This window comes from Galendromus occidentalis, unplaced genomic scaffold (assembly GCF_000255335.2).
Source record: "Galendromus occidentalis unplaced genomic scaffold, Mocc_1.1 scf7180000077318, whole genome shotgun sequence".
NCBI classification, from domain to species: Eukaryota; Metazoa; Arthropoda; class Arachnida; order Mesostigmata; family Phytoseiidae; genus Galendromus; species Galendromus occidentalis.
Genome location: NW_003805306.1, coordinates 1 through 7,662, shown reverse-complemented (window position 1 = coordinate 7,662; position 7,662 = coordinate 1). Strand labels below are relative to the sequence as shown.

General features: G+C 51.5%; 1 pseudogene; it reads right to left on the bottom strand.

The window, feature by feature from the left end:
• Window positions 1-541: 541 nt before the first annotated feature.
• LOC114828165 (uncharacterized protein K02A2.6-like) lies at window positions 542-4,703 on the bottom strand (annotated as a pseudogene).
• Window positions 4,704-7,662: the final 2,959 nt, after the last annotated feature.

Sequence of the window (7,662 nt, the reverse complement as noted above, 5' to 3'; positions counted from 1 at the left end):
CGAGAACTATGAGTCGAGACTATACCGAATACCCCGCCTACTATATCACAATGAGATCTCCCCTGGGCGTTCCGCTCTAACTATCTACTAGAGTACAATTTACTACGGGACCGCCGCGGTGAGATCCTTACTGCTACTAACTACTATTCGCGGGGTTGATGTTTTGAAGATCGGCATTCGGTACGGCTTCCTCTCCCTGCCAACTATTGGCGGTTAGTTTGAAGCTTTGGGGTGACTTGTCTTAGACGACTCTGGTCGATAACGGGGTTCTTTTTTGGGTCTCACAATTGAAGTCTGGCTGGTGTTAGGAGCGGTCTCCCGTATCTCGATGTTTTGGTTTCTTGATCGGTGGGTTGACTACTCCTGTCGATATTATTCTGATCATTATTTCGATGTTCTCCGGCGGTTGCTTCGTTGATCGAGATTTCCATCGGTTCCGGGTCTCGGATCGGCATGCTGAGATTACCGTCGTTGACTGTCGTTCCTTTCGTTTTCGTATCCGTTGGAGTCTGGTTTGTGCTGGCTGTGTGGGAGCGCTTCGCTACCGGGGGTCCCCGGGGGTTGCCGCCTGCAGGCCTTTTACTGGCGCAGCTCTTCTCCGGGATGCTACCGGAGGTCCCGATTGCGGTTCTCCGAGAGTTTGCTTCCGCAAGCGGCGCGCACTGGGGTTCTTCATTGGTGTTGGCGGTGGTCTCTTTCTAGCTGTGATTCCAGAAGTTTTTTTGGCTTCCTTCGGGTTGCTTTGGGCTGAACTCTGGAGCGTTCGCTGAGCTCGTTTCTGTGACTCCCTGTAGGTAGTAGATATTGCGTTAGAACTTCTCTCTAAGTTTGGAACTGCGGACAAATATCGCCTATTTCGAATGAGTCGAGTGCCGTCCTGCGTCTTGATGAGATATGTTCTGTGATCGATCCGCTTGATGCAAGTTGCGGGTTTCCACTCATGGCTGTAGTCGGAGGGTTGGACGCGGACGGCCTGACCGGCCTCGAGCGGGGGAAGTGGCTTTGAATTTTTATTGTATTGAACTGCTTGTCGTTTACGTCGTCGGGCGATGATCTCCACGACCCTTTCAGAATTGGTTGTGAGCTTCGATTCGGGCCTGGATGGTATTGTTGAGCTTGGTATCCTTCCGAGGAACTTTTGAGCCGGGGACAGCCCTTCGACCTGAGGGGTCAGTCTCCACTCAAGCATGGCTTCGTCGAGGCACTGTCCAGCCAGCTTGCATTTTTTGATGAGTTCTTTTGCGGTCTTTGACTGCACTTTCGCTTCTTCCCGTTCGATTGATGATGGTGTGGTGAGCTGGTCTTATGCGTAGTTTGCCATGCCTGTAGGAACTTCTTGAATTCTGTGGATAAGTAACGAGGGTCTGAATCGGTATGAAATTCCTCCGGCCTGCCGTATCGCGCAAATAGGGCCCTCGTCTTCCTGATGAGGTTCGCGGACGTAGTGTCGCGTCCCAGACGGTCAACCTCGAAGAAGTCTGAGAACCCGTCTACCGTCACGACGTATTGGCAGTCCTCCCAACTGAAGAGGTCCTGATGCACGACCTGCCACGGGCGGCTTGGTATGGGCTTACCCATGAGGGGCTCTCGTTGCTGTGCCGGCCGATAAGTCTGACAAGCCTCGCACGCGGATGCGATATTCCTAATATCGTTGCGTATACCCGGCCAGAACAGACAATCTTTCGCGCGTCGACACATTGAGTCATAGCCCATGTGTGCCGCGTGTGTCTTCCTCAAGAGCTCCTCGCGGAGCGATCTGGGGATCACAGTCGCCTGTCCCTTGTAGACTATGCCTCTGTCGTAGACGAGCTCATCTCTGACGTTCCAGAAGGGATCCGTGGCCGGCTGTCTTTTCTGCCATCCCGTTCTGATCGCCAGGATGAGAGCCTGAATCTCTTCGTCAGACTCAGTGGCTTGTCTGATTCGTTCCGTGGTGATGTCTGAAATCTTTCCGTGTTCCCGGTGGTCGATATGTTCTAGTTCGACCCTCCTGATGAGCTCGACGTTTTCCTCCGATCCGCGAGGTAACGGGTTGCGGCTCAAAGCGTCGGCCACGAAATTCGTGCTCCCCTTGATGTACTCGACGATCAGATTATATCGCTGGAGTGCGAGGCGCATTCCCTGCAATCTTTTCGGACAGGCATCCAATGATTTGCTGAAAATGGCCTCCAATGGTTTGTGATCCGTCTGCACTTGAACCTCGGGGAGTCCATAAATGTATTTATCGAATTTCTGGCATGTGACCAAGATTGCTAGACATTCCTTTTCTATGACGGAATAGTTCTGCTCCGCCTTGCTCAGCGTGTGCGATGTGAAAGCTACCGGCTTTCCATCTTGTAGCAGAACTCCGCCTAGTCCAAAACTTGATGCGTCGGTCTGTAGGACTATCTTCTTGTTCTGGTCGAAATATGCGAGTGTGGGCGTCCGTGTCAGTTGCTGTTTGATATTCTCAAAAGCCTCTTTCTGCTGGCTTTGCCAGGCGAAATCGAATTTTTCGATCTGCGTGAGTCTCCGCAAGGGCTCCGTCATCTGTGCGAGGTTGGGGAGGAATTGTAACAAGTAATTGACGCAGCCCAAGAATGTCTGGACCCCCTTCACGTCTGTTGGTCGAGGCATTTCCCGGATTGCCTCGACCTTCTTTGGGTCGGCCTTCAATCCCTCCCTGCTGATTATATGTCCCAGGAACCTTACCTCCGGAACCCCTAGTTTTAGCTTCTCTTTGTTGAATTTGAGACCCACTAGTCTCGCTCGCTCGAAGAGTGCGGTGAGGTTCCGGAAGTGATCCTCGTTCGCCTCGGCCATGGTTTCCCCCTCTCCGTAAACGAGTGTGTCGTCGGCAACGACTATCACCCCTCTAAGTCCTTCGTATGCCTGCATTTGGCGCTTCTGGTACTCCTCGGGCGCACTTGATATGCCCTGTGGGACTCTGCGGTATCTGAAACGTCCCAGCGGTGACCAGAATGTCGTGGCGTCGGCGCTCGCTTCTTCCAATTCCATTTGGTAAAATCCGTCACGCGCGTCGATTGCCGTGAATATCTTCGCTCTTCTCAGCTTGTGGAGCGCCTCCGTGAGCGTGGGCATCGGGTATCGCGGTCGCTCCAGGGCCCTGTTCAGGTGGAATGGGTCGAGGCAAACCCGGAGCTTCTTCCCTTCCCTGTGGACCGGGACTATATTGCTTACCCAATCTGTGGGGTAATCAACTCTTTCGATTATCCCTGCGCGTTCCATCTCACGCAGGCGATTCGACAGTGGTTCCACAAGCGCGACCGCCGTTCTGCGCGGCGGTTGTTGTACTGGAACGGCATTAGGTTTTAGGTAAAGTTTCACGGGTGGAGGCAACTTACCCAAGCCCTCGAAGACGTCTTTGTTTGCTTCGACTAGTGCCTCGAGTTTGTTCCTATCAACTGTTGAAAGTTGGTTGACGAACTCGACTCTGTTGGATACTTGAATGAGCTTCAATCGGAGGCACGTCTCGGCTGACAGTAAGGTGTCTAGGTCTTGGTTGATAATCTGGAACTTGATTACGTGTATTTCTCCTTCGTGGAGTATCTTGATCCTTGTCGATCCGAGCGTTGTGGTGCTGCTGTGGTCGTACATTCTTAAAACGATGCGGTCATGTATGTTGATTTTGTTGATCGTGGTGTTCTCTCGGAGGCGATCCAGTTCTCTCGCGCTCATAACGTTTACCGAGGCCCCAGTGTCCAGCAGCGTCTTGACTGTTATTTTTCGCTTGTTCTTCGGGGAGTTCACGGTCAGATGTGCGAAGAGTTTCTTGACGGGGCAGCGGCCGATTGTGTCGCACGCGTATATTTCTTCCTCGCCTGACCATTCGCCCCCCTCGTCCGTCTCGTCCTGCTCTCCGAAGACTGCCCTGACTGTCCTGGTGGGTCCCGCCTGTTGTCGTCTGTTCGAGCCCCGACAGAATCTGGCGAAGTGACCTTTTTTCTGCATTTGTTGCATGTCTGATTAAACGCCGCGCAGCTCCTCGGAGGGTGGCTCGAGCCACATCTTCCACACTTGCTTGAGCCGCTGGCGTAGTTGTTGTTCGCGCTGGCTCGGTGTGAGCGAACCACGTTCGCGGTCTCGATCTCGTTCACTGGTTGTTCTTGGATCGTCTTCACTGTTTTTTCGTTGTCCTCGAACATTTCGATCATTCGAAGTGCGCTTTGAGCGTCGAGCTTCGCGTGATCCTCTCTGAAGAGAGCCTCCTGGGCCTTGGCGTGGTTGGTCCCGATGATAAGGATGTCTCTCAGCGTTTCCTTCACATCATGATTGAAGGCGCACTTCTTCACCTGTTTGCTGACCCTGTCGTAGAAATCCTTGGCTAACTCTCCGCTTGCTTGCTTCAATCTGTATAGACGAAATCGTTGGTAGATCACGTTACGGTGTGATTTGAAGCGTTGTTCCAGGGCGTTGACGATATTTTCCAATCCCTTGCATGGTGCTAGGCCCCGCTCATCTGCCTTGTCGTTCGCGACTGGTTCTAACTCCAGGTCCCTTATGACTGACCTGTTCTCGTCACCGAAAACCGCTCTGAACTTGGCTATTTGTGCCGCGGGTGCTTCCATGTAGAGTTTGTCCACTAGAGCGTAGTCGGCGAAGGTTTCGATGAAGTCCTGCCATCGATTGGAGTTGTCCTCGCCCGTCACAATTTTCATCGGTCTGGGCACCGGCATCCATGAGTCTCTTGGGTTCGAAGCCATAGTGTGTCTTGATGTCGCTCTGTTGTCTTCCGACGGTGACACGATCGAATCTCCGGCGAAACTCAGGTTTTTTGGGAACTAGCTGTCGATTGCGCCATGTGACGATGAGACCAGTAGACGGAATGATGACATGATTTATTGTCATCGTTATTATGGTCTGCAGTGCGTCCCGCTACACCTACGCCGTTGGCTTCTTGTCGAGGTTTCTTGACCGGCCCACGGCACTGCTCTGGAAACAAGGACTCCGAGTTCTGAGGTATCTCAAAGGCACCCAGAAGAACGGACTGCTTTACACAAGTAGCGATTCACCCGAGCTGGATTGTTTTAGTGTCTCAGACTACGCCGGCGACGAGAGCACCAGACGGAGCACCACCGGCTCTCTTCTCAGATTTGGGGGCGGAGCGGTTGGGTGGACCAGCCAACGCCAAGGCTGTGTTACGCTTTCCAGCATGGAAGCAGAACTTATTGCGGCGTCAGAAACTTGTAAGTCCGCACTCTGGACCGCTCGCGTCCTAGCTGAGTTAGATTTTCAAGTGAAGCCAAAAGTGCTCGTGGACAATCAATCAACGCTTCGCTTAATCAGTTCCTCCCAACAGTTTCGAAAAGCAAAGCATATCGAGGTGAGATATTTTCATATCAGAGAACGACTTCAAAATCAAGATATCGACGTTGATTATTGTCCCACTGATTCGAACGCCGCGGATTGCCTGACGAAGCATTTGGATGCAGCCCAGCTTGAGACGCTTCTCGACATTGCCGGCTTCCACCAAGGCGGCAGTCGTTCGGACCCTCGTCATGCTTAGCCTGCTGACGAGTGGAATGGCATATTTTGAATATCTTCGAGATTGCAAACACGAGTGCCAGGCTCAAAATAGGTCATGTTACATCTCCGAACTGTCCCCCACGCACTTTCCGGACTACTGTGCAGAATTCGAAAATCGCTGCATGGAATCGGCTTCCCGGAAAGTCGTGTGTCTTCGTATGAACAAACCTCCCAAGGGTGGAGAAGACATCTGGGAAGATTTCAAACGCAACGAGCTACCGCCCACTCCTACGCCGGGACCGACTCCACCGAATCCTCCGTCACCTGCGAATGTGGTGTGGCTAAAAGCCCTAATCGCCTATTCGATCTCCACGAGCCTAGTTCTTCTGGTGATGGGCTCAGTCGCTCTCCGTCGTTCCGCTCTGAAACGACTCCGACGCGACTATGCACCATTCCGTGACGCACCTCAAGAGAGTCCTGAAGGACCGTATCGATCAACCGCAGTTGATCTTTGATTAGTCTTCATCTTCTCATAAAGGCATTAGTCCCAAAGAATAAACGCACGTTTTGGAGCTCCCATTCGGAAGCAGCAAATTCATTGTCATTAGGTTGAATAGACTGTGAAGCGAGAACAGTGTGATCCTATTGCAGCTTCATCCGATGCAGAAGCTCTGGTTTCGGCATTTTCAATTGGCAGAACCAGAGCATGTTTCGGGATAGCCAAATGGATTTGAATCAACACACACTTGCGCTCTTGAGGTCGAATGCACAGTCTTACGTTCTCCAAACGTGTACACCTATATCTCTTATATCTTCAAATCAATTCGAATCCGCTCCACTGTTTCTTGAACGCGCCTTGTTGTGGAAATGCTTGCTTCGATGGTCGTTGTGAGTTTCTGGTCTAGTGTTTCCTCCGCTAGAATCTCAGAGCTCCTCTACATAGCGGGCTTCGGTGTCGTTGAACTGGGTGCTTGAAGAGGTGAGAACTCAGTAGTGCTGGACGGTCTGATAGTGGTGCGAGCCACAAATTTCTTGGTGGTTGACGGCGGTAATGTCGATGCCCTGGTAGTACTGGTGGTGGTAGTAGTCGGGGGCTCCCTGGAAGTAGTTCGAGGTCGAGCAGTTGTAGAACTAGGTCGCCGAGTAGTAGTTTTCGGCCGTGCTGTGGTTGTAAGGCCCCGGATGAAAAGAGGTCTCGAAGAAGTCATTCTTGTAAATGATCGCTCGGTTCGCTCCCAAACCCCTGAAGGTTTCGTCGTGGTAGTTGAAGTCGAGTACACGGGAACCGAGGGTCGAGTGACTCTCCACGCATACGCAACGTGCTCACCCATCACGGCTTCACTAGACTCGACTGATCCTCGGCTCCGCTCCTACGAACTGTATTCTCTGGTCGTAGAGATGACTGGAGTGACGATTGGATGTCGACTGGGAGTTAAGGTCGACGGCACGCGCTTCTTTGGAGAACTTGGAGTTGTGGTGAGTTGTTCACCCGATTCAGTCGATGATTGGGAAGGAATGTCGCCGACATTATGTCGGTAGAATTCCGGGTCAAGCTAAGCGAACCAACGGGTTCACTCGGACTGGCCCTCTTGACACCGATGTCGGCGTTTTCGATTGGTGAATATGAAGAGCTAGTTCGATGGACTGCAACAGACATTGTTTCTGCTGAGATCCACGGAGGTCTCAAAGAAATGCCAATCGACTGTTCTTGACTTATTGTAATTTGAGCTGATCATCGATTTACTCACTCAGTATTCCAGTCATGCTCGCTGAGAGAACTAACCCCAAAACGGGTGTCGCGATCACAACTCGTCGATAGCGTTCGAGTACCATCTCGGTTCCACGAGGACGAGCACCTGAAGCTCGTGTTTGTTCGATGAGTGTTCTCGAGAAACATCATGCTTTCTTTGCCATAACAAGAAAGAGTTTTCTCGCGCTGTTTCCGAACAATATTTTCAAAACATTCGGCATCATCGATGTTGAGCACATTGATCTACGGCAAACTCGGACTGTGTCAAAAGTATGACTGCTCTCACAAGGGAATCAAATTTCAATCCCTTCGTTATGCAGTTAGACAAGATTCCGCGCAGGAAACTACTCCAAGGTGCAGGTATATATATATGGTCATAAATTTATTCACAGAAATTAGAAGGGCTCAGCTATATACAGTTTTTTGTCCCCTCACTTAGAAGACAT